This window comes from Aotus nancymaae, unplaced genomic scaffold (assembly GCF_030222135.1).
Source record: "Aotus nancymaae isolate 86718 unplaced genomic scaffold, 86718_ANA_hifiasm-v0.15.2.pri h1tg000067l, whole genome shotgun sequence".
Classification (NCBI taxonomy): Eukaryota; Metazoa; Chordata; class Mammalia; order Primates; family Aotidae; genus Aotus; species Aotus nancymaae.
Window position 1 is genome coordinate 32252212 of NW_026988482.1, and position 23353 is coordinate 32275564.

General features: G+C 41.0%; 1 protein-coding gene across 2 annotated transcripts in view; it reads right to left on the reverse strand.

Annotated features, from left to right (window-relative positions):
- DENND6A (DENN domain containing 6A) overlaps window positions 1-23353 on the reverse strand; it is a 141108-nt gene that overhangs the window by 115663 nt on the left and 2092 nt on the right. The gene's annotated exons all lie outside the window — the stretch shown is intronic.

A 23353-nucleotide genomic window follows, 5' to 3' on the forward strand; every position in this document is an offset into this window, starting at 1 on the left:
AGAACTACAAACCACTGCTCAACAAAATAAGAGAGGACACAAACAGATGGAGAAACATTCCATGTTCATGGTTAGGAAGAATCAATATCGTGAAAATGACCATACTGCCCAAAGTAATCTACAGATTCAAAGCTATCCCCATCAAGCTACCAATGATCTTTTTCACAGAACTGGAAAAAACCACCTTAAACTTCATATGGAATCAAAAGAGAGCCCGCATAGCCAAGTCAATCCTAAGCAAAAAGAACAAAGCGGGAGGCATCACACTACTAGACATGAAACTATACTACAAGGCTACAGTAATCAAAACAGCATGGTACTGGTACCAAAACAGAGATATAGACCAATGGAACAGAACAGAGGCCTCGGAGGCAACACAACACATCTACAACCATCCAATCTTTGACAAACCTGATAAAAACAAGCAATGGGGAAAGGATTCCCTGTTTAATAAGTGGTGTTGGGAAAACTGGCTAGCCATATGCAGAAAGCAGAAACTGGACCCCTTCCTGACACCTTACACTAAAACTGACTCCAGATGGATTAAAGACTTAAACATAAGACCTGACACCATAAAAACTCTAGAAGAAAACCTAGGCAAAACCATTCAGGACATAGGCATAGGCAAGGACTTCATGACCAAAACACCAAAAGCATTGGCAACAAAAACCAAAATAGACAAATGGGACCTAATCAAACTCCACAGCTTCTGCACAGCAAAAGAAACAGTCATTACAGTGAATCGGCAACCAACAGAATGGGAAAAAATTTTTGCAGCCTACCCATCTGACAAAGGGCTGATATCCAGAATTTACAACGAACTAAAACAGATTTACAAGAAAAAAACAAACAAGCCCATTCAAAAATGGGCGAAGGATATGAACAGATAACTTTACAAAAGAAGACATACATGAGGCCAACAAGCATATGAAAAAATGCTCATCATCACTGGTCATTAGAGAAATGCAAATCAAAACTACATTGAGATACCATCTCACGCCAGTTAGAACAGCGATCATTAAAAAATCTGGAGACAACAGATGCTGAAGAGGATGTGGAGAAATAGGAACACTTTTACACTGTTGGTGGGAGTGTAAATTAGTTCAACCATTGTGGAAGACAGTGTGGCGATTCCTCAAGGACCTAGAAATAGAAATTCCATTTGACCCAGCAATCCCATTACTGGGTATATATCCAAAGGATTATAAATCATTCTACTATAAGGACACATGCACACGAATGTTCATTGCAGCACAGTTTACAATAGCAAAGACCTGGAACCAACCCAAATGCCCATCGATGATAGACTGGACAGGAAAAATGTGGCACATATACACCATGGAATATTATGCAGCCATCAAAAACGACGAGTTCGCGTCCTTTATAGAGACATGGATGAACCTGGAAACCATCATTCTCAGCAAACTGACACAAGAACACAAAATCAAACATCGCATGTTCTCACTCATAGATGGGTGTTGAACAATGGGAACACATGGACACAGGGAGGGGAGTACTATACACTAGGGTCTGTTGGCGGGGAGGGGGCGGACAGCAGGGGGTGGGGAGTTGGGGAGAGATAGCATGGGGAGAAATGCCACATATAGGTGAAGGGGAGGAAGGCAACAAATCACACTGCCACGTATGCACCTATGCAACAATCTTGCATGTTTTTCAGATGTACCCCAAAGCCTAAAATGCAATAAAAAAAAAAAAAAAGAGGATGTTCAAAAAAATATATATGAAATAAAATAAAATACTTCAGTGGCTCCCTATTGCCTTCAGGATAAAACAACAAACACGGCTAGGCATGGTGGCTCACGCCTGTAATCCCAGCGCTTTGGGAGGCTGAGGTGGATGGATAACAAGGTCAGGAGTTCAAGACCAGCCTGGCCAATATGGTGAAACCCTGTCTCTACTAAAAATACAAAAAGTAGCTGGGCATGGTGGTGTGCACCTGTAGTTCCAGCTACTTGGGAGGCTGAGGCAGGAAAATTGCTTGAACCTGGGAGGTGGAGGTTGCAGTGAGCCAAGATTGTGTCACAGCATTCCAGCCTGGGTGACAGACCAAGGCTCCGTCTCAAAACAAAAAAAAGAAAAAGAAAAAGAAAAACACATGGGCATGGCATATAACGTCCTTCGTCAGCTGACTCCTGTCTGATGTTCTAATCTCTGCCTCATTCTGTAAATACACTGCATCCGAGTCATGCTAAACTAGTTGCTGTTTTTCAAATAGGCCATGCCCTTCTACTGTGGTCAAGCTGTTCCTTCAGCCTGAAATGACTCCCTTTTCTCCACCCTAAATCCAAACCTGCAAACTCCTAGTCATTTCTGAAGACTCAACTCATGTCCCCTTTTTTTACTGAAGACCTTCCTGACCTGTTTAGGCGGGTTTTTTTGGTGTGTTATTATTATTTTTTTTTGAGACAGTGTTTCATTCTCGTTGCCCAGGTTGGAGTGCAATTGCATGTCTCAGCTCGATGACACCTCTGCCTCCCAGGTTCAAGTGATTCCCCTGCCTCAGCCTTCTGAGGAGCTGGGATTATGAGCGTGCGCCACCATAACTGGCTAATTTTTCTGTTTTTAGTAGAGACAGGGTTTCACCACGTTGGCCAGGCTGGTCTTGAACTCCTGACCTCAGGTGATCTGCTCCCCTTGGCCTCCCAAAGGCAGTTTTATATAGACATTTATTCTGTAGAATCTATAGCGTTTTAATTATCTATTGCTGCATTTTACATTATCCTCAAACTTAGTGGCTTAACTTAAATGTAAACAATTTATCTCTCACAGTTTCTACAGGTCAGGAATTTGGGAGCCACTTGACTGGGCAGTTCTAATTAGGGGTTTTTCATGGGGTTCAGTCAGATGTCAGCCAACACTGCAGTCATTTGAAGGGTTGAATGGGGCCGGAAGATCCACTTCCAATGGCTTGTTCACACAGCTGCTGTCTGTGCTGGATACTCATGGAGGCTGCAGTTCTTCCTCTAGAGGGTCCCTCTACAAAGTTGTTGGGGAGTCCTCATGAGATGATTGCTGGCCTCCCCCAGAACAAGCAATCCAAGAGACTAAGGCGGAAGTAGCAAGTCCTTTACAGTCTACCCTTAGAAGTCACCTCTTGTAACCTCAGCCATACTCTTGTTCACATAGACTAGCCCTAATTCATTGTGGAAGAAGACAACATAAGGACATTAATACCAGAAAGTGAGAATCACTGAGAGTCATGACTGGCTCTCATATACAGTGATTCAATTATACATCATATCTCACTAGCCAGTGACCACAAAATAAGATCAGACCCTCCTTTTTTTTGAGACATGGTCTCACTCTGTCACCGAGGCTGTGGTGCAGTGGCACAAACACCGCACTGCAGCCTCAGTTTCCTGGGCTCAAGTGATCCTCCCAGCTCAGCCTCCTGAGTAGCTGAAAAACTACAGGTGTGTGCCACCAGGCCTGGCTAATTGTTTTATTTTTCATAGACATGAGGTGGTCTCAAACTCCTGGGCTCAAGTGATCCACCTGCCTCTGCTTCCCAAAGTGCTGGGATAACAGGTGTCAGCCACTGCATCCGGCCTTAATTTTTTAAAATTTTTAGTTGACAAATAATAATTACCTACATTTGTGAGGTACAGTGTGATGTATACATTATCAAATGATTAAATCAAGCTAATTTACACATCTATCACCTCACATATTCATCATTATTTGTGGTGTGAATATTTAAAATTTATTTTCCTAGCAATTTTGAAATATACATTACATTATTATTAATTACAGTCACCACGTTGTACAATAGATCCTAAAAACTTATTCCTCCTGTCTAACCAAAACGTTCTACCCTTTGACCAATATCTCCCTTTTCCCTCTCCCCACAACCAACCCACCATCCTACTGTCTGTCTACTACTGTGAGTTAATCACCACTCTACTGTCTACTGCTATGTGATTCCACATAAAAGTGAGATCGTACAATATTTGCCTTTCTGTGCCTGGCTTATTTCACTTAAAATAATGTCCTTGGTGGGGCCAGGCATGGTGTCTCACGCCTGTAATTCCAGCACTTTGGGAGGCCGAGGCGGGTGGATCACGAGGTCAAGAGATCGAGACCATCCTGGTCAACATGGTGAAACCCCGTCTCTACTAAAAATACAAAAAATTAGCGGGGCATGGTGGCGCGTGCCTGTAATCCCAGCTACTCAGGAGGCTGAGGCAGGAGAATTGCCTGAACCCAGGAGGCGGAGGTTGTGGTGAGCCGAGATCGCGCCATTGCACTCCAGCCTGGGTAACAAGAGTGAAACTCCATCTTAAAAAAATAAATAAATAAAAAATAATATCATTGGCTAAGTCAGGTGGCTCACACCTGTAATCCCAGCACTTTGGGAGGCCGAGGTGGGTAGATCACAACGTAAAGAGATCAAGACCATCCTGGTCAACATGGTGAAACCCCATCTCTACTAAAAATACAAAAATTAGCCAGGCATGGTGGCAGGCACCTGTAGTCCTGGCTACCTGGGAGGCTGAGGCAGGAGAATCACTTGAACCGGGGAGGCAGAGGCTGCAGTGAGCCGAGATTGCACTACTGCACTCCAGCCTGGCAACAGAGTGAGAATCCGTCTCAAATAAAATAAATAAATAAATAAATAAATAAATAAAAGTCCTCTAGGTTCATTCATGTTGCAAATGGCAGTATTTCTTTCTTTTCAAAGGCTGTTGTGTATACAAGCACATTTTCTTTATCCATTCATCTATTGATGGACAAGATTGATTCTGTATCTTGGTTATTGTGAGTAATACTGAATAATTCAGTACAATTATTGTGAATAATGTGAATAATGAGCATGGGAATGCAGATATCTCTTTCATGAACTGCTTTCAATTCCTCTGGATATATTCCCAGAAGTAGGATTGCTTGATCACATGGTAGTTATATTTTTAGTTCTTCGAGGAAACTTCTTACTGTTTTCCATAATGGCTATGCTAATTTGCATTCCCACTAACAATATACAGGGGTGCCCTTTTCTCCACATCCTCTCTAACACTTGTAACCGTTCATCTTTTTGATGACAGCCATTCTAACAGGTGGAGGCAATATTTCCCTGTGGTTTTAATTGGCATTCTTCTGATGATTAGTGATGTTGAACATTTTTTCATATACCTATTGACCATTTGCATGTCTTCTTCTGAGAAGTATCTGTTTAGGTCCCTTGCCATGTTTTAATTGGGTTGTTTTCTTGCTATTGAGTTGTTTGAGTTCCTTATGTATTTTGGATATTAAAATCATACTTTCAATGTTCAAATTATAATGACTTAAGCCCTCAGGGCACATTTCCTAGAGATAACAACCTCTTCCTCCTCCTGTATTTCTGATATAATTCTCATGTTTTCAGGAACAGTTCCTCCTGTTCTGCCACAACCTTCTGGATCTGCCAGAGTTCTGCTCTCTCTCACCCTAGTAAGAGTGTAGCTCCAGTGGGCACCACTCCCCTTCACTGTCACCATTGCTTCCACCACTGAATTTGGGAAGTATTTGATATTCTTCTAAGAAAGTAAAATAAACCCAAGAGCACAAAACTGAGGCCATGCTGTGACTGTTAACAGGTTTTGACTTTTGTTTACAGAAAATATAATAGGGTAAGCTATACTGCTATTAACAGTGGCTGCTATGAAAGGTCCATAGTCTAAACTCACTATCAGAATGCAGAAACACAGAGCTTCTGGAAACTCTACCATCATCAGAGGCTGTCCTCTTGTCCTATGCCCTACCAAAGACATAATACAACACAGTCTGTTATCAGTCCAGTTCCTGAGGTCTGGGATTTTCACCACAGGTGAAACTCAATAATCCATGCCATAGAGTGCTGGGCTAAGTGCCCTCCATTTCTTGTTCACAGCTTCTCCTCCTGCATTGGCTGAAGAAAACAAGCCTGCACACTGTCTCAGCATTCCTCTCCACCCCACTTCCACGACCCTCACAGACAAGTGTCCAAAATATAGGCCTCTCAGCTCTGTAAAGATATTCAGTAATGAGCCAGGTATGGTGGCTCACACCTGTAATCCCAGCACTTTTGGAGGCCAAGGCAGACTGATTACCTGAGGTCAGGAGTTCAAGACCAGCCTGGCCAACATGGTGAAACTCTGTCTCTAATAAAAACACAAAAATTAGCCGGGTGTGGTGGCGTGTGCCTGTAATCCCAGCTACTTGGGAAGCTGAGGCAGGAGAATTGCTTGAACCCAGGAGGTTGCAGTGAGCTAAGATTGCATCACTGCACTCCAGCCTGGGTGACAGAGCAAGACTCTGTCTCAAAAAACAAAAAAAAAAAAAAGAAAAGAAAAATCAATATATAGAGGCAGACAACTACTAAAAGATACTTTATTAGCAGACTGAAGCATCTTTACTTCTTTTTTCTTTGTTTGTTTTGAGACAGAGTCTTGCTCTGTCACCCAGGCTGGTGTGCAGTGGCTCAATCTTGGTGCACTGCAATCTCTACCTCCCAGTTTCAAGCAATCCCATTGCTTCAGCCTCCCAAATAGCTGGGACTACAGGCACGCACCACTATGCCTGGCTAATTTTTTGGGGGTGTTTTTAATTAGAGATGGGTGGTTTTGCCATGTTGGTGAGGCTGGTCTCAAACTTCTGGGCTCAACTGATCCACCTGCCTCAGCTGCCCAAAGTGCTGGGATTACAGGCATGAGCCACTGTGTTCGGCCTTCATTTGTTTTACCTCAATTATTTCAGGCCTTCACCTGGAACTGGACATTGATAGCTTTGCAATTACAAAACCCAAAAGGCAGCTTCAGAGTATCTCCCAGGACAAGGGAGGAATCAGTACTAAAAGGAAATTAGAGCCTTTGCTTTTAAAGGTAGTGTTTCCAGCTGGTTCACTCATCAAGGTTAAAAAATAAAATCCTGGCTTCAGCCAGCTTGTTTATAATATCACTTGCCATGCTTACTTGTTGGAAAGCATGTCTCTGCTTCATTAGAGAGCCTGGAGGTCAGATAGCAAAAATAGAAACTGGAAGAGATATTAAAGGAATAAGTGTGGCTAGGGATAGAAAATAACGTCAAGCAGATTGTTTGTCACATGATAACAGTGGGCAGTAGTGAAATGATGAGAGGTTTTGGAGTCAAACAGATGTAGGTCCACACGATGAGGGGACTCTTCCCCCCAAGATGGAGTGACTGGGTCTTCACTTCTCTAAACCTTAGTTTCTTCAGATGTAAAATGATGGTAATAATTTTACTTCATAGGGTTGAGGATTAAATGAGAAAATATATAATCAAGCACTGGCAGGAGGCAGGCTATGCTTCAGGTATACCACTTCAGGTATAGCACTGGGTGCTGGGATTAAAGGGGTGAAGGGATGAAAATGAGTCACTGTCTTCACTGAGATTTCAATCTAGAAGGGAGAGCAGGAATTAAACAAACGATGACCTAACTACAATTGTGATGAATGCTATCACGAAGCCTAGGGTACCATAAAAGATCTGACCTCATTTAGGGTGTCAAGGAATGTGGCTTTGAGGAAGTGATGCAAAAGCTGAGGAGCCTGGGTTAGGGGAGAACATGTCATCTTTCAGTTGAGGCATTCTAGGCTTGTGGAAGGTGCTCAATAAACGGGAGCTGCCATTATTATTATTATTTATTCAGTAAACATTTATTGAGTGCATACTATGTATACTGTGCTACTATGCATACTGAGGGTATAAGAAATGAAAAGTAGCTTAACTTCTTTGAGCCTCAATATGTTTAGCTGTAAAATGGGAATATTAATATTACCTACCCCTTTAGTCTTTCTTTGAAGATTCAATGAGATAATGAATGCAAAATGTTTAACATAGTGCCTGGCATAGGGAGAACATAATATATGCTAGTAATATTTTCATTGTTCACTAATCAGGACTGGCCATATAATTTACAGGGCCCAGAGTAAAATTAAAATGCAGGGCTTCTTGTTAAAAGATTATTAAGAATTTCAAGGTTGGACATGGTGGCTCATGCCTGTAATCTCAGCACTTTGGGAGGCTGAGGTGGGCAGATCACCTGAGGTCAGGAGTTCGAGACCAGCCTGGCTAATAGGACGAAATCCCATCTCTACTGAAATATAAAAATTAGCTGGGCATGGTGGCAGCTACTTGGAAGACTGAGGCAGGAGAATTGCTTGAACCCAGGAGACGGAGGTTGCACTGAGCCAAGATCACACCACTGCACTCCAGCCTGGTGGACAAGAGCAAGACTTAGTCTTTAAAGAAAAAGAAAAGAAGAATTTCAAAACAGGCCGAGCGCAGTGGCTCAAGCCGGTAATCCCAGCACTTTGGGAGGCCAAGGCAGGCAGATCACGAGGTCAAGACGATCCTGGCCAACATGGTGAAACTCCATCTCTACTTAAAACACAAAAATTAGCTGGACGTGGTGGTGCATGCCTGTAGTCTCAGCTACTCGGGAGGCTGAGGCAGGAGAATTGCTTAAACCCAGGAGGCAGAGGTTGCAGTGAGCCGAGATCGAGCCACTGCACTCCAACCTGAGCAACAGAGCAAGACTTCATCTCAAAAAAAAAAAAAAAAAAATTTCAAAAGAGTAAAGCATTAAACCAAGGGGCCTTGTGTAACTGCATAGTTTACATGCTCACACAGACAGCCCTTTCACTAGTTATGCCATATATACATCTATGCTTTTGTATAGCTTACCTGTACAAAAAGGCTGAATCTTTCTTGGGCGCAACTTTCAGAATTAAATATGTGGAATTTAATGTGTAAGGATAAAATATGTATACATGCAATATTTCAATAGATGGTTGAGACATATTTTTCTCAACATGTTATGAAAATTTTTAAACAAAAATTCTAAGAATTTCTTAGCGAGCACATGTATGCAAACCACCTAGATTCTATTATTAATATTTTATTATATTTGCTTTATTATATATATATATATATATATTTTTTCAAGAGATGGGGGTCTCACTCTGTTGCCCAGGCTGGTCTTGAACTCCTGGGCTCAAGCAGTCTACCCACCTTGGCCTCCCAAAGTGCTGCGATTACAGACATGAGCCCTCACAACCGCCTGCATTATTTTATCTCTGTCCATTCCTTTATCCATTTATTAATCTATCTTATTTTTGGTGCATTTTGAAGTAAATTCCAGATATCAATATCACTAACTAAAGCCAAATTTGTTCGATTCTTTCTCCTTTTGATGTAAATTGATATACAGAGGAATGCACAAAGCTTAAGAGTAAATTTGCTGGCTGGGTGAGGTATTTCATGCCTGTTATCCCAGTATTCTGGGAGGCTCAGGCAAGTGAATCACTTGAGGCCAGGAGCTCGAGACCAGCCTGGCCAACATAGTGAAACTAGTGAAACCCTGTCTCTCCTAAAAATACAAAAATTAGCCGGGCATGGTGGCGCATACCTGTACTCCCAGCTACTCAGGAGGTTGAGGCAGGAGAATCGCTTGAACCTGGGAGGCAGAGATTGCAGTGAGCTGAGATCCTACCACTGCACTCCAGCCTGGGCAACAGAGTGAGACCCTGTCTCAAAAAAGTAACAAAAACAAAAAACAACAACCAAATCCCAAAAAACAAGAGTAAATTTGCCGAGTTCTGACAAATACATTGTCCTCTGTAACCCAAACCTCATAAAGATACAAAACATTACCATCATCCTAAAACGTTCCTTCATACTCCTTCCCTGTCAGTTACCACTCCTACCCTTTCCAGAGACAACTACTGTTCCGATTTTTTTTTTTCTGGTGCTTAAATTTTTCAAAAGGAGCTTTGATGAGTATAAGTACTTAGCTTCAGTGCTTTCTCCTATTTTATTATTATTATTATTATTATTATTATTATTATTATTATTTTTAGAGACAGAGTCTTGCTCTGTTGCCAGGTGCCAGGCTGGAGTGCAGTGGCACAATCTCGGCTCACTGCAACCTCCGCCTCCCAGGTTCAAGCAATTCTCCTGCCTCAGCCTCCCAAGTAGCTGGAACTACAGGCATTCGCCACCACGCCCAGCTAACTTTTGTATTTTAGTAGAGACAGGGTTTCATCATGTTGGCCAGGATGGTCTTGATCTCTTGACCTCGTGATCCGCCTGCCTCGGCCTCCCAAAGTGATTACAGGCATGAGCCACGGCGCTCGGCTGCTTTCTCCTATTTTAAAAGCTGCAGGATTTTCTATGCATAGAAATAGGAGAGGTAATTTGGAGGCGGGGGTCGTGGGGAGCTAAAAAAATAGGAGAGGTAATTCTAGGATACTCTGGTGCAATCAACAGCAAATATTTATTGAGACACGGAGTAACTAAAGAAGTCACTTGAATGCTTTTTCAATAGTTTCATTTTGGGTAAAAATGCTACAATGAACACTCCAGAAAAAGTGTAAATAACATGAAAAAATAGAGAGAGAGGAAATTAAAAATCACTTCACATGAAGAGATGAACACTTAAAAAAAATTTGGGCTGGGTGTGGTGGTTGATGCCTATAATTCCAACACTTTGGGATGCTGAAATGGGAGGATAGCTTGAGGCCAGAGGTTTGAAATCAGCTTGGGTATCATAGACCTCATTTCTACAAAATTTTTTACAAAATAAAAATTAAAAAATTTGCCAGACTTGGTGGCATGCTCCTGTAGTCCCAGCTACTGGGGAGGCTGAGGCAGGAGGATCACTTGAGCCCAGGAGTTTGAGGCTGCTGGGAGTCGTGATTGCTCTACTGCATTCTAGCCTGGGCAACAGAGTGAGACCCTATCTCAAATATATATATATAAATAAATAAAATAGCTGGGTGCCGTGGCTCACACCTGTAATCCTAGCACTTTTAGAGGCCTAGGCGGGCAGATCACTTGAGGTCAGGAGTTCGAGACCAGCCTGGCCAGCATAGTGAAACCTCGTCTCTACTAAAATACAAAAATAACATAAAATAATAAAAAAAATAAAATATTTTGATGAAATTTCTTCCCAGTGTCTAGGTATACATACATATAGTGATCTCTGTATAAAACCTGATATCAATGGGATCATACACATGCTACTGTGTAACCTGTTTTTATCACTTAACAATATCCTGTAGATATTTTTCCTCATCATAAATAAAAGTTAGAAATAGAAATCATCATTTCTAATGGCACATTAGAAGGACATATAATTATTTAATTAACCAGTTACTGGCAGGGGACCGTGGCTCATGCCTGTAATCCCAGAACTTTGGGAGGCTGAGGTGGGTGGATCACCTGCGGCCAGGAGTTTAAGAACAGTGTGGCCAACATGGTGAAAACTGTCTCTACTAAAAATATAAAAATTAGCTGGGCATGGTGGTACAAGCCTGTATTGCCAGCTACTCCAGAGGCTGAGGCAGGAGAATCTCTTGAACCTGGGAGATGAAGGTTGCAGTGAGTGGAGATCCCACGACTGCACTCCAGCCAGAACTACAAGAGTGAAACTTTGTCTTAAAAAAAAAATTAACCAGTTACATACCAATGATCATTTAGATTGTTTCTAAAATTTCAGTATTATCAACAATACTGTAATAAACATCCTTGTACACGCAGCGTTTTCTGAGCTGTATAATTATTTCCTTAGGGTAAATTGCCAAGGGTGGGACTATTCAGTTACAACATGAACATGTTGTACATGCTGGCTTATTATACTAAAACGCCTTCCAAAAAAAGAGGCAACAACTTACATCCACTGACTGGCTAAGTTCTAAATTCTTTAGATAAGAAAGAAAATATTTGTTTTATCTTTTTCCTTAAGGATAGAAAAGATGGAGACACATGAGAGGCTAAAAAGCCTATATTTAGGTCAGGGCGCGGTGGCTCACGCCTGTAATCCCAGCACTCTGCAAGGCCGAGGCAGGTAGATCACCAGGTCAAGAGATGGAGATCATCCTGGCCAGCATGGTGAAACTCTGCCTGTACTAAAAATACAAAAATTAACTGGGCGTGGTGGTGTGCGTCTGTAACACAGCTACTCGGGAGGCTGAGGCAGGAGAATCGCTTGAACTGGGAGGCAGAAGTTGCAGTGAGCCGAGATTGGGCCACTGCACTCCAGCCTGGTGACAGAGTGAGACTCCATCTCAAAAAAAAAAAAAAAAGCCTATATTTAAACCATCAAGCAACAATGTATGTAAAGGTACCCATAAGCACTGCAAATAAATTCAGTTGAACTCAGTTCAATAAACAATTATTAAACACCTACTATATTCAAAGATGGGACTAGGTGAGAAGCCATGGCCCAATCAAGCTCAAAATACTCACAGTCTAATAGGACAATTTTCCTGGCTATAGAGTTTTGTTCTCACTGAAGCCTACATGACAAGAAAGGACCCCAAGGGACTGCTCCTAAAGGAGCACTGACTTCTACATTATTTTTTATATAAAACTCAAAAGATAGGCAGGGTGTGGTGGCACACGCCTGTAATCCCAGCATTTTAAGAGGCCGAGGCAGGCAGATTGCTTGAGTCCAGGAGTCCAAGACTAGCTTGAGCAACATAGCGAGACTACATCTCTACAATACAAAAAATTAGCCAGGTGCAGTGGCTCATGCTTGTAGTCCTTGCTACTAAGGTAACAGAGTGAGACCCTGTCTAAAAAAAAAAAAAAAAAGAAAAGAAAAGATAGAAGTGAAAAGAGTTTCCTTTCTATTCTTGTGCCCCAGATCACTATCTCCACACATAGGTCCCCTATTACCGATTTCCTGCATATCTTCCCAGAAGCTACCACTATTACCAGTTTCCTGTGTATCTTCCCAGAAAATACTATGTATCTATGTATCCAGGCATATGCTGAGCAGGCATATGCTAACTGTCCACTCATCACTTACTCATTCAAGCAATTTTTTTACACAGTAGTATTATACACAATTTTGCACATGAATTTTAAAAATATACATTGGAGATAGTTCCATATCTATTCATACAGAGCTGCTTAATTTACCTTTTACTTGGAGATCATTCTATATCCAGTCTTATGAATCGACCTCATTCTTTCATGTCATCTACACAATATTTCATTGCATGAATGTAATTAACCAGGACCCTATTGTCAGTTGGCCCCAATTTTTTGCTAATAGAATGCTGCAATGACTATCTTTCTAGATACTAAAATCTTTTTGTAATAAGAAATGACTATGTGATGTTAGTAATGTTTGGCTTCAAATAAAGTTAGTAAGCTACTTGAGAGAGAAAATTGTTGGACTATAGATGAATATTAAAAATTAAAGGCTAGGTATGGTAGCTCATGCTTATAATCCTAACACTTTGGGAGGCTGAGGCAGGAGGATAACTTGAGCCCAGGAGTTTGAGACCAGCCTGGGCAACACAGTGAGACCCTGTCTCTACAAAAAATAAAAAATAAGTTGGGCATAATGGCATGCACCTTTAGTCCCAGCTACTCAGGAGGCTGAGGCAGGAGGTTGAGGCTGCAATGAGCCATAATCATGCCACTGCACTCCAGGCTGGGTGACAGAGTGAAACCCTGTCTCAAAAAAAATATATATATATATATAAAGCATTAGGGACAGGGGGTGATAGGGAAAGATGTTTGATCAAAGGGTATAAAATTTCAGTTAGAGGGGAGGAATACACTTTAGTAATGTATTGCACAGAATGGTGATTATAATAAATAATAATGCACTGTATATTTCAAAATTACTAAGAGAGGATTTTAAATGTTTCCATCGCAAAAAAAATGATAAGTATGTGAGATAATAGATATGTTAACTAGCTTGATTTAATCATCACACAATGTATACATGTATGAAAACATCACATTTTACCCCATGAACATATACAGTTATTATTTGCTAATTAAAAATAAAAAAGTACAAAGCATTAAATATATACACTATGTCTGAAATATGTTTTCCCAAATAACTGTTAAAACAAAAGAAAAGCGCAAAAGCCAAGAGGATATCTCCAACCACTTAGACTCCTCAGGAGAAGTAAATATATAGACCTTACCCAGGGTCTTAGCAGTCCACAGTAGAGCTTTGTCACACTAACAGCGAGAACTCATTGTAGAGTCCATGCCTTGGCACTCAGAACTTCCCCTAGAGAGTTTGGATCTAGCAGTGAGGACATATAGGTATTCATTCGTCACACATAATTCATCAAAAGGCTTTTGTACATGCAAGCATAGGAGCACATTTCCTTTTGCCATTCCCACTGAGTTTTGTTTCTGAACTTCATTTTGAAATAATTACAAACTTAAAAGTTTCAAGAATAGCACAAAGAACTCCCACACATCCTTTATCCAAACTCACTATTTTCAAACATTTTGCCACATTCCTCCCCACTATATATTTTTTCTGTATTATTTGAGAATAACTTGCATACATTATATTGTATGCAAGTATCATTAATACTCTGTATTGCTTAATACTTCAGTGTGGGTTGGGTACGGTGGCTCATGCCTGTAATCCCAACACTATGGGAGGCTGAGGCGGGTAGATCACCTGAGGTCAGGAGTTTGAGATCAGCCTGGCCAACATGAGGAAACCCTGTCTCTACAAAAATTAGCCAGGCGTGCTGGCGCGCCTGTAGTCCCAGCTACTGAGGAGGCTGAGGCAGAATTGCTTGAACCCAGGAGGCGGAGGTTGCACTGAGCTAAGATCACACCACTGCACTCCAGCCTGGGTGACAGAGCGAGACTTTGTCAAAAAAAAAAAAAAAAAAGCTGATGCATAGATATCTACTGTTTTTGCCCGCCCAGCTATCCTTCCCCTTCCTTTTGGCAACAGCTTTAGGAAATCATCTCTTTTCCATTGGATACAGAGTTAGTGGAACTGTCCTTCAAAGTTCCCATCCCCCACCCCTAACCCCTTTCTGGCCATGGAATGGGCATGTAAGGCAACCTAGGTCAATCAGCTGGGGTGTTTGAATCTTGAAAGGGACTTAAAGATTGAGAAAGGGTGAGTTGACTCCTAAAGGTGGTGCCCTGAAGAGGTTGTTTAATGGCTCTTGCTACTCATTAGCTCTGCTTCTCTGTGACTTGCTTCTTTAGCATTTCTTTTCATTCTTGGAGCCACCCTATGTCTTTCCAGTAATTCCCATAGGCTTAGGTTGGCCAGTTTCTGTTGCTTGCAAACACAGGACCCTAATCAATAACAGCTGACTTGAAAAAATTTTGCTGTCAGCAACACTTGCTCAAATGGAACTGTGACTTGAACTGCATAGAAAAAAGTTGGCCCTGGGTATAGCCTTCCCTAATGCTTAGTGTGGCAATGCCTTGTAGACTTATGGCTCCGCTGCTCAGTCTAACTAAGACACCCTGTTTCACACTCCCAGAAGTGACCATTCCTGGAAAAGCAGAGCAGCTCTTCTGTTAGTTGTAGCTTTTAGAAATGTCTCCAGCAAAGGGGCACTGCTTTAGTCAGTGGTTAATTTAATTCTATTGCCCCTAAACTGATCCATCTGGTTGGTAGAGTGATGAAATACAATCTGACTTGAACACAGCATCACAGGGGGCTCCCTGCCTGATTGACTCTAGGGCCTGCTGCCAGCAGGAAGTGAAGATACCACTTATTGTCTTTCCTGACAATCTGTTCCTGACTTCTAGGAACTCACACATACGCAAGAACACTTTGATGCCTCCAACAGACATTCAGAGAGTGTAGTATGAATCTATTCCCAGGAAAAATATCTCCATAAATGCATAATCAGGCGGGGCACAGTAACTCACACCTGTACTCCCAGCACTTTGGGAGGCCAAGGCCAGAGGATCACTTGAGTCCACAAGTTTGAGACCAGCCTGGGCAATATGGCAAGACCCTGTTTCTACATACAAATTTTTTTTTTTTAATTAGCTGAGTGTGGTAGTGCATCCGGGTGTGGTAGTGTAATCCCAGCTACTCAGGAGGCTGAGATGGGAGAGTCCCTTGAGCCCAGGGGGTCAAGGATCCAGTTAGCCATGATCTTGTCACTGCACTCCAGCCTGGGTGATAGAGCAAGACTCTGTCTCAAAAAAAGTCACCACTACTCTACATATTTTGGTTACTTAGGAAAATGTTTCTAGTAGTAAAGGCACGCTGATTTATTTCTGCAATTTACTGTCAAAAAGTTCAGAAAACACATAGATAAGTCAAATACGACAAATGGTTTACGAGTTAGAATCAAGGAGCTCTGTGTGTATGTTCACTGTAATTTTATTTCAATATTTCTGTACATTTGAAGTTTTTTAATAATAAAAAGTTTGAGAAAATATAAGAAATGAACAATTTTGGTGGACACAGATTCTACATTGATTCAATATTCTTTTTTTTTTTTTTTTTTTTTAAGACAGGGTTTCACCACGTTGGCCAGGCTGGTCTCACTCCTGACCTCAGGTGATCCACCCACCTTGCCCTCCCAAAGTGCTGGGATTACAGGCGTGAGCCACCACGCCTGGCCGATTCAATATTATCCTCATTATCGTCTTTGAAACTAACTTCAGAGTCTAAGCTAGAGTGAGAAGTTACAAAAAGTCAAGTTTTCTTCTGCCACCATCTTTGCCTCTGATCCCAAGTTATAATAGAATTCAATACCAGGAAATGGGGAGATGGACCTCTGATTGAACTTAAAGCATCTCGTTTCTCTACAGATGTGTTTTCAGTGTCAACAGCCCATGAATTTCTCCTACAGCATTTCACGTGTCATGGTTGTTAACATGCTATATTGTACAGAAGAGACTGGGTTCCCTAGCCATATGTTCAAGGCAGAAACAGCTGTATATATATATATATATATATATTTTTTTTTTTTAGACGAAGTTTTGCTTTTGTCCCCTGGGCTGGAGTGCAATGGCGAGATCTTGGCTCACTGCAACCTCTGCATCCTGGGTTCAAGTGATTCTCCTGTCCCAGCCTCCTGAGTAGCTGGGATTACAGGTGTGAGCAACCATGCCCAGCTAATTTTGCATTTTTAGTAGAGACAGGATTTCACCATGTTGGCCAGGCTGGTCTTGAACTCCTGACCCCAGGTGATCTGCCCTCCTCAGACTCTGAGGTGTTGGCATGGTGGCTCACACCATCAGAATGTTGGGATTGCAGGCATGAGCCACCACACCTGGCAACAGCTATATAATTTGAGGGGTCCAGTGCAAATGAAAATCAGAAATCTGTTCAAAATTTATCGAGAATTTCAAGACAGTAGAGTATATCCAGGTATAGTCCTTCCAAGTGGGGCCCTATGTAAAGGTCATACACTTATGAAACCAGCTCTCTATAAAGCCCAGTGAAGAATCCACAGATGATTGGCCAGGTTAGGTGGCTCACGCCTGTAATCCCAGCACTTTGGAAGGCAGAGGTGGGCGGATCACTTTAGGTCAGGAGAACAGACCAGCCTGGCCAACATGGTGAAATCCCTTCTCTACTAAAATACAAAAAAAAAATTAGCTGGGCGTGGTGGTGCATGCCTGTAATCCCAGCTACTTGGTCGGAAGGCTGAGGCAGGAGAATCGCTTGAACCTGACAGGCAGAGGTTGCAGTGAGCTGAGATTGTGCCACTGCACTCCAGCCTGGGTGACAGAGCGAGTCTTTGTCTAAAAAAAAAAACCAAAAAACAAAAAACAAATCGGGGAGAGAGATCCAAGATGGCCGATTACTAGCAGCTTAGGATTGTAGCTCCCAGTGAAAGCGCAGAGAACGAGAGGATGGCACACTTTCAGACGAATTTTTGTTGCTCATGGACCAGGAAACTCCCAGCAGAGGAACCCCATGGGTTGCCAGCGCGACTCTTGTGGCCGGTGTGGCGGTTTTGCCAGTGCCTTGGCACGGCGGTTCTCAGTGCAGAGTAAACAGGACTGGGTCCCCTTCTGGTCAATGTTTGGAGCTCCAGGAAGACAGAGTCGCCCATTCAGCTGATTGAAAAAGGGACTCAAGAGGGAAGCCAGACCGGAGATTCCCGGGCAGAAAAGCACCAAGAATCTTAATGCCACTGTTTTAGCTGGCGCAGTGGGTTGCTCAGATTCCGGCGCTGAGAATCAACAAGTTGGACGTCCACTCAGAGACCTAATTTGAAAGTCAGCAATTACAAAGATGACAGGTGGATAAATTTACAATGATGGGAAGAAACCAGCTTAAAAAGGCTGAGAATACCCAAAATCAGAATGCCTCTCCCTCTACAGGGGATCACAGTTCCTCATCAACAGGAACAAGGCCTGATGGAGAACGAGTGTGTTCCATTAACAGAATTAGGCTTCAGAAGGTGGATAATAAGAAACTTCTGTGAGTTAAAAGAACATGTTCTAGCCCAACGTAAAGAAACTAAGAACCTTGAGAAAAGGTTTGATGAAATCCTAACAAGAATAGACAATTTAGAGAGGAATATAAGTGAATTAATGGAACTGAAGAATACAATATGAGAACTCTGCGAAGTATGCACAGGTTTTAACAGTCGAATTGATCAAGCGGAAGAAAGGATATCAGAGGTCGAAGACCAACTTAATGAAATGAAATGAAATTAGAAGACAAGATTAGAGAAGAAAGAGTAAAAAGGAATGAGCAAAGCCTCCAAGAAATATGGGACTATGTGAAAAGACCTAATTTACGTTTGATAGGTGTACCTGAATGTCATGAAGAGAATGAATCCAAGCTGGAAAATATTCTTCAGGAAAACTTTCAGGAAAACTTTCCTAACTTAGTAAGGCAGGACAATACTCAACTCCAGGTAATACAGAGAACACCACAAAGATATTCCTCAAGTAGAGCAACCCCAAGACACATAATCGTTAGATTCACCAGGGTTGAAATAAAGGAGAAAATTCTAAGGGCAGCTAGAGAGAAAGGTCAGGTTACCCATAAAGGGAAGCCTATCAGACTCACAGCAGATCTCTCAGCAGAAACCCTACAGCCAGAACAGAGTGGGGGGTCAATATTCAATATCCTCAAAGAAAAGAATTTTCAACTCAGAATCTCATATCCAGCGAAACTAAGCTTCATAAATGAAGGAAAAATAAAATTTTTCATGAACAAGCAAGCACTCAGAGATTTCATCACCACCAGGCCTGCTTTACAAGAGCTTCTGAAAGAAGCATTACACACAGAAAGGAACAACCAGTATCAGTCATCCCAAAAACTTACCAAAAGGTAAAGAGTATCTCCATAATGAAGAATCTATATCAACTAATGGGCAAAATAGCCAGATAGCATTAAATGACAATATTAAACTCACAAATCTCAATATTAATCCTAAATTTAAATGGATTAAATGCCCCAATCAAAGACACAGACAGGGAAATTGAATAAAAAGTCAAAACCCATTGGTACGCTGTATCCAGATCCATCTCATAAGCAAGGACACACAAAAACTCAAAACAAAGGATTGGAGGAAGACTCACCAATCAAACGGAGAGAAAAAAAAAAAAATCAGGAGTTGTAACTTTTGTCTCTGACAAAATAGACTTTAATAGTAACAAAGACTAAAAGAAACAAAGAAGGACATTACATAATGATAAAAGGATCAATGCAACAACAGGAGTCAATGATCATAAATATATATGCACCCAATATTGGAGCACCCAGATACATAAGACAAGTTCTTAATGACTTATAAAGAGACTTGGACTCCCGCACAATAATAGCGGGAGACTTTGACACCACATTGATAATATTCGACGGATCAATGAGATAGAAAATTAACAGGGACATCTATGATTAGAACTCAGACCTGGAACAAGTCAACTCAGTGAATATTTATAGAATTACTCACCCCAGGTCCACAGAACATACATTTTTCTCAGTATCACATTACACCTATTTTGAAAGTGACCACATAATTGGAAGTAAATCACTCTTCAGCATTTGCATAGCATTTCACAGACTTAAATGAAATATTGGTTGGCTGTTTGTTTGTTATTTTCTTCCCTTATTCCTTCCTGTCTCCGCTGTTAATCACAATTATCGGCATAAAAGAGGTTTTTAATACCTATTTTTAGATTGCATTCCAGCCTGGGCAATAGAGCAAGACTCCTGTTCTCTCTCCCCCTTTCTCTTTCTCTTTCTTTCTTTAAAAAAAAAAAACAAAAAACAAAAAAACAAAAAAAACAAATCCACATTGAGACCTCCTCCTCCTAGCCTTGTATACTTGTATACTTGACATGCTTGGGGGAGTGGGGGTGCAGGAGGAGCAGGCACTCCAGAGACACTTCCCTGTATAGGTCTCTTCATCCCATTTCAACCTGTCTTCTGAGGAATCCTTAAGACCAAAGAACCTTAAGAAATGTATTAGTTTTCTAAAACATAGGCATTTAGTGAGATGCTGATATGTGACAATATCCTACTGTAACAACAAGGCATTTTTCTGAAACAAAAGCTCAAATGGAGTTTATTAAAAGGAAACACAAACAACTACATTCAAAGATAATTATTCAAAATATCATAATTTTCTTTCTATCTTTTTTTTTTTCTTTTTCTTTTTGAGACAGAGTCCTGCTGTGTCACCCAGGCTGGAGTATAATGGTGAAATCTCAGCTCACTGCAACCCCCACCTCCCAGGTTCAATCAATTCTCCTCCTCAGCCTCCTGAATAGCTGGAATTACAGGTGTGCACCACCACACCCAGCTGATTTTTGTATTTTTAGTAGAGACAGGGTTTCATTATGTTGGCCAGATTAGTCTTGAACTCCTGACCTCAGGTGATCCTCCTGCTTTGGCCTTCCAAAGCGCTGGAATCAGATGTGAGCCACCATGCCAGGCCAAAATATCATAGTTGTTTTACAATAAAGTATGTATTTTAAAAATATTTTTATGTGCAACACTTGTAGGGAATTATAAAATATATTCGATGAGCAAGGCCATCATATATAGAGTCTTGATATTTTACTTGGTAACTTTTATTTTACTTGCCATTTTACTTGGTAACTAAGTTATGTGGAAACAAATTCAGATATACCAATAAAAATTCAAAAAGAAAATACCTCATGGGGCTTTCTGACCCAGCCCTTTTACTCTTAAGCATTTGCTACATTCCAAGTAACATTCTTAATTTAGTTATAAAAAAACAAGGGGATAGTTCCAGTAATCAAAAGGGGACTTACACAAGAGTGACAAAAAATAAGCATAATTTCTTCCCTTCTTCTTCCCCCTGCCCCAATACAGGCCTTTTGCAATTGATATAAATTATTTATCACTTTTAAGAATAAGACCCTTAGTGTTGACTTTCCCATTTTTAATAAATGTGGTATTTTTAAAAGGGCATGCCTCATGTGGCTTAGAGTGGCATCTGGAAGAATACAGCTAACCAATTGTTAACAGTAGCACTAGACTAGGTATTTGTGATGTGGCTAGAAAGGACTTTTACTTTCCTTATTTCCTCTTACCTGAATATATGCAATGAGCATGTATTTCTTTTATCAATCAAAAAAAATCATTTGGGGCTGGCATGGTGGCTCATGCCTGTAATCCCAGCACTATGGGAGACTGGGCAGGAGGATCACTTGAGCCCAGGAGTTCGAGACCAGCCTAAGAAACACAGGAGATCCAAGATATACCAAATAATAATAACAATAATTTAAAAATAAATAAATTAGCTGGGTATGGCAGTGGCACATGCCTGTGGACCCAGCTACTCAGGAGGCTGAGATGGGAAGGATTGCTCGGGCCCGGGAGGATGAAGCTACAGTAAGCTATGATTGTATTATTGCACTCCAGCCTGGGTGACAGAGCAAGATCCTGTCAAAAATAAATAAATAAATAAATAAATAAAGATAATTTTTAGAAAGAAAAAACCCAGCATGTACTTTGGATCTAGCATAGTGACTTATGTTCAGTCACTCAAAGATTAAGATTCTTAATCTTTTTCTTAATGTTTGTGCCTGGTCCTTAGTTTCTTTGACTGTAAAATAAGCTTAATACTTAACACACGGCCAGGCATGGTGGCTCACGCCTGTAATCCCAGCACTTTGGGAGGCTGAGGTGGGTGGATCACAAAGTCAGGAGTTCGAGACCAGCCTGGCCAATATGGTGAAACCTTGTCTCTACTAAAAACACAAAAATTAGCTGGGCGTGGTGGCAGGTGCCTGTAGTCCCAGCTGCTTGGGAGGCTGAGGCAGGAGAATCGCTTGAACCCAGAGACGTGGAGGTTGCAGTGAGCTGAGATCGCACCATTGCATTCCAGCCTGGGTGATAGAGCGAGACTCTGTCTCAAAACAAAACAAAACAAAACAAAATAAAAAACTTAACACACAGAGATGTTATGAGGAAAATGCTAATCACATGGTAAATATACAATCAATAAAGTTCCTTCTCTGAGCCTCAATTTCCTTGCCTGTAAAAGGAGGAAGCTGGATTTATTGTCTATGATCCTTTCTGGAGTTACAATATTCTGGTTATCTCTTTTTACATTCACAGAAAAATATTGCTAAATGAATTTAAATGTCTTCATTTGTCTTCAGGTAGTTATTTTTCTTTTATTTCCTGAATAACCAGGAAGCCAAAAACAGATGAGCAGTGCCTCTGGAATGTCTGGGCCACTCCATCCTGGGCACCTGGGAAATGACAGGGTATTTCCACTCATCAGAATCTCCCTGATGAAGAGAGCTTTCCTTAGTGGGAAGAGGATCTAACTTCAGTTGTAATAAGCCAGTGTGTGCTATTAAAAATACTATATACTCTCAATTTTGGACTTTGGGTACTCCCAGCTTTCTCTTAATTGGTTTGCTTCCCTATATTTGCAATACAGATACTCTGCTGAAACAGTTACGCAAGTGTTCTATAATTTATTACATCCCATGTGTATGTCATTGGTTAAAGTCCAAATAGATCATTATCAATTAGAGAGGGTTGCATATTAGTTGAGTTTACAGAGTTGTCTCCTACACATCAGAAATGCTAATAATTGCTCATCTTTGATTGTACTAGGATGATAATTTTACAATTCTCTCTTTACTTTTCTAAGATTGAAAAGTGGCTTGGATCATAGCAGTGGCAATACTCATCAGACTATAAAAAGGCAAAAACTTAAAAAGGGAGAGAGCTACAAAATCAGGAAACATTTCCATTCCCAATTTCTCAAAACATGATATGCTTTTTATTTAATACAAATTTTGCGTGGATACAGAATCGTAGAGAGGAACACCCACATGACTTAGAATTCAAAGTATCTCATGTATGAGATTTCTTAATTTAAGCCTTTTCTGTGCCTGCTGAATACCAGTGGGTGAAGAACGCCTTCAATGCCATTTTGGCATTTCTAGCACCCTGTGTAGCTTGGTAGGATTCTTTATCCTGACATGGTATAACAGTCCCAGCTTTTCTTGCAGAAGAAAGTCCATTCTGCTTAACATTAATTTTAAGAGCTATTATAGTAGAACTGAGTATCAGCAGACTTTTTTGTTTCCATATATACGATTAAGTTTCTCTGTATATAAATTAGAGATAAAACAACTTGCT